The sequence below is a fragment of the Schistocerca serialis genome, unplaced genomic scaffold (assembly GCF_023864345.2).
Source record: "Schistocerca serialis cubense isolate TAMUIC-IGC-003099 unplaced genomic scaffold, iqSchSeri2.2 HiC_scaffold_219, whole genome shotgun sequence".
NCBI classification, from domain to species: Eukaryota; Metazoa; Arthropoda; class Insecta; order Orthoptera; family Acrididae; genus Schistocerca; species Schistocerca serialis.
This window is the reverse complement of record NW_026047783.1, coordinates 75,001-79,489: the sequence shown is the minus strand read 5'-3', so window position 1 is coordinate 79,489 and position 4,489 is coordinate 75,001. Positions and strand designations below refer to the sequence as shown.

General features: G+C 52.2%; 1 non-coding gene across 1 annotated transcript in view; it reads left to right on the top strand.

The window, feature by feature from the left end:
* The first annotated feature begins 2,972 nt into the window (after window positions 1-2,972).
* The window catches only part of LOC126444060 (small subunit ribosomal RNA), a 1,909-nt gene continuing 392 nt past the window's right edge, over window positions 2,973-4,489 (top strand). The window contains exon 1 of the ribosomal RNA XR_007582385.1: window positions 2,973-4,489. This exon is cut by the window's right edge and continues 392 nt beyond it. This is a non-coding gene — a ribosomal RNA (small subunit ribosomal RNA).

The following is a 4,489-nucleotide window of genomic DNA, read 5'->3' as shown; positions in this document are numbered from 1 at the left end:
CCTAACCTACGTTGTGCCTTAACCTAACCTACGTTGTGCCTTAACCTAACCTACGTTGTGCCTTAACCTAACCTACGTTGTGCCTTAACCTAACCTACGTTGTGCCTTAACCTAACCTATGTTGTGCCTTAACCTAACCTATGTTGTGCCTTAACCTAACCTATGTTGTGCCTTAACCTAACCTATGTTGTGCCTTAACCTAACCTATGTTGTGCCTTAACCTAACCTATGTTGTGCCTTAACCTAACCTATGTTGTGCCTTAACCTAACCTATGTTGTGCCTTAACCTAACCTATGTTGTGCCTTAACCTAACCTACGTTGTGCCTTAACCTAACCCATATTGTACCTTAACCTAACCCATATTGTACCTTAACCTAACCCATATTGTACCTTAACCTAACCCATATTGTACCTTAACCTAACCCATATTGTACCTTAACGTAACCTAATTTGTGCCTTAACGTAACCTAATTTGTGCCTTAACGTAACCTAATTTGTGCCTTAACGTAACCTAATTTGTGCCTTAACGTAACCTAATTTGTGCCTTAACGTAACCTAATTTGTGCCTTAACGTAACCTAATTTGTGCCTTAACGTAACCTAATTTGTGCCTTAACGTAACCTAATTTGTGCCTTAACGTAACCTAATTTGTGCCTTAACGTAACCTAATTTGTGCCTTAACGTAACCTAATTTGTGCCTTAACGTAACCTAATTTGTGCCTTAACGTAACCTAATTTGTGCCTTAACGTAACCTAATTTGTGCCTTAACGTAACCTAATTTGTGCCTTAACGTAACCTAATTTGTGCCTTAACGTAACCTAATTTGTGCCTTAACGTAACCTAATTTGTGCCTTAACGTAACCTAATTTGTGCCTTAACGTAACCTAATTTGTGCCTTAACGTAACCTAATTTGTGCCTTAACGTAACCTAATTTGTGCCTTAACGTAACCTAATTTGTGCCTTAACGTAACCTAATTTGTGCCTTAACGTAACCTAATTTGTGCCTTAACGTAACCCATGTTGTGCCTTAACGTAACCCATGTTGTGCCTTAACGTAACCCAATTTGTGCCTTAACGTAACCCATGTTGTGCCTTAACCTAACCTATATTGTGCCTCAACCTAACCTATATTGCGCCTTAACCTGACGCACGTTGTCGCTGAACCTGCTCTGTAATTGTTATGCAACTCGTTAAATTAGTGTAGTGTTGCCTAACCGCAACCCTCGCAATATAGTTCGCTATTCGCACTGCCCGGTCCCCTGTGTATCGCGTCATGTTAAACACCTTGCAGGTGTTGCTGACTTTCCACATGCTCCTGCTATACACTGTAATGTGGATAGCAGCAGGACGTACATGCCCCCCCCCCCTTCCCCCCTGCCTTCGCAAGCTGGTCGTTGAGAAGTTTGCATGTTCAATGCCCTTCGCATGCCGACGTACTCAGCCTACGTTGTGGTACGGCCTGTCACCTGTCCGCCGATGTACGCAAAACCCACAAACTGTACTGCACATTGGTCCGTATGTACTGAATGATACATCGTGGCACATGTGTGACCGTACGACGACTGCGCCTAGCAACGGCAGACCATACAGTCCAAATATTGTGCACGCAGCTACGTGTCGTCTCCCTATAAGAGCTGGATTGCAGTGTGGTACGCCATTCAGACGTGTGGGAGGAACGGACGCCCTGGATGGCGATCAGCATGAGCAGTCTGTTGATGTAGTGGAGCGTGTATTCGGACGTAGTCGTCTCTTCTCACACACCGTGATAGCATGTTGCACCGCGTTCCACATCTGCGACATCCTGCAGAGGCCGGCTGACAGTCGTTCGCGCAATGGACACCGCATACGTACGGGGGCTACCTTCCACGTGTTCTCGAGGCGTGCACATGTTGTTGCGTCTATGTGGGCAGACGTAGTGTGTTGTGACACCTGACACAGGCATGCAATACTCGTTGCAAATGGCGATGGACGTCTACGTTTGCTGGTGACGTTACGCAAATGAACAACAGGTAACCCGTTGTGGTGCGGTTGTTCTCGCTAGAGGTGAATCAGTGTTGGCGACGATCGGTCGAGCTATTAACCGGTTGTTTCAGGGATACCCACCATGCCCACGAACGTGAAAGGGGACCCACCATGCCCACGAACGCGAAAGGGGATCTGGGTGTGAGGCGATACGCGGCGGTGGCTGGGTGGGACCGTCCCCGGCCGGTGAGGGGGGGCCGCCCGGCGTGCTGGCAGCGCGGTGCGTGGGCGCACGCGCTACAGCCGGCTGGTGGGGGCGGCCAGTGGCAGGCGCGCCGGCCGACGGACGCGGCAGGCGGCGCAGCTGCGCGCCGGCGCCCCCTGCTCGCGGCGCCTTGCGGCCAAAGTAGGTCCTCGCGGGCCCGGTGCGAAGCGCGGTGGCCATCTGCAGTGTGCTGGTCCGATTGAGGACTGTGTGCGCTGAGGATGCGCCGCCGCCCGGCGCTCGGCGCCGCGACGCCGTCTGCTGCTCGGTCGCCCCAGCGGTTCTCGCAGGTGGTTTGTATCGCAGCTGTGCGGACGTGTTGGCGCGTGCGCTGTGCTGGGAGAGTTCGCTTCGGCACCCAAGTGGGGCTTTTGTCCTTCTGTGGCGCTGGCGTTGGAGCTGCCGGTCACCGTAGGTGGCGCGTGTTGTCTCCCGCCGGCAATGCCACGACAGCACGCTCCCGGGCCTCTGTCGGCAGCGGCAAGCTCAGTTGGGAGCACGGGTGGTCGCACCTAAAGCGTCTACTCGCCTAACTCCGGGCGATTGCGCCTCTCTCGAACCCGACCAAGTACTTAGGACGGCGCTGCGCGCCGCCGGGACCTGAGAGGGTTTCGAGGTGTGTTGTGCAGGGGAGCTCAGCCTCCTCCTGTTTGCAGAATAATTGAGCGGACGCTTGCGTGTTCGCGCGGGCCCCCGGGACACACTCCCGGGCGGCCGGCTGCTCAGCTCTAGTTGACGCAGCTCCCTGGTTGATCCTGCCAGTAGTCATATGCTTGTCTCAAAGATTAAGCCATGCATGTCTCAGTACAAGCCGCATTAAGGTGAAACCGCGAATGGCTCATTAAATCAGTTATGGTTCCTTAGATCGTACCCACGTTACTTGGATAACTGTGGTAATTCTAGAGCTAATACATGCAAACAGAGTCCCGACCAGAGATGGAAGGGACGCTTTTATTAGATCAAAACCAATCGGTCGGCTCGTCCGGTCCGTTTGCCTTGGTGACTCTGAATAACTTTGGGCTGATCGCACGGTCCTCGTACCGGCGACGCATCTTTCAAATGTCTGCCTTATCAACTGTCGATGGTAGGTTCTGCGCCTACCATGGTTGTAACGGGTAACGGGGAATCAGGGTTCGATTCCGGAGAGGGAGCCTGAGAAACGGCTACCACATCCAAGGAAGGCAGCAGGCGCGCAAATTACCCACTCCCGGCACGGGGAGGTAGTGACGAAAAATAACGATACGGGACTCATCCGAGGCCCCGTAATCGGAATGAGTACACTTTAAATCCTTTAACGAGTATCTATTGGAGGGCAAGTCTGGTGCCAGCAGCCGCGGTAATTCCAGCTCCAATAGCGTATATTAAAGTTGTTGCGGTTAAAAAGCTCGTAGTTGGATTTGTGTCCCACGCTGTTGGTTCACCGCCCGTCGGTGTTTAACTGGCATGTATCGTGGGACGTCCTGCCGGTGGGGCGAGCCGAAGGCGTGCGACCGCCTCGTGCGTGCTCGTGCGTCCCGAGGCGGACCCCGTTGAAATCCTACCAGGGTGCTCTTTATTGAGTGTCTCGGTGGGCCGGCACGTTTACTTTGAACAAATTAGAGTGCTTAAAGCAGGCAAGCCCGCCTGAATACTGTGTGCATGGAATAATGGAATAGGACCTCGGTTCTATTTTGTTGGTTTTCGGAACCCGAGGTAATGATTAATAGGGACAGGCGGGGGCATTCGTATTGCGACGTTAGAGGTGAAATTCTTGGATCGTCGCAAGACGAACAGAAGCGAAAGCATTTGCCAAGTATGTTTTCATTAATCAAGAACGAAAGTTAGAGGTTCGAAGGCGATCAGATACCGCCCTAGTTCTAACCATAAACGATGCCAGCCAGCGATCCGCCGCAGTTCCTCCGATGACTCGGCGGGCAGCCTCCGGGAAACCAAAGCTTTTGGGTTCCGGGGGAAGTATGGTTGCAAAGCTGAAACTTAAAGGAATTGACGGAAGGGCACCACCAGGAGTGGAGCCTGCGGCTTAATTTGACTCAACACGGGAAACCTCACCAGGCCCGGACACCGGAAGGATTGACAGATTGATAGCTCTTTCTTGATTCGGTGGGTGGTGGTGCATGGCCGTTCTTAGTTGGTGGAGCGATTTGTCTGGTTAATTCCGATAACGAACGAGACTCTAGCCTGCTAACTAGTCGCGTGACATCCTTCGTGCTGTCAGCGATTACTTTTCTTCTTAGAGGGACAGGCGGCTTCTAGCCGCAC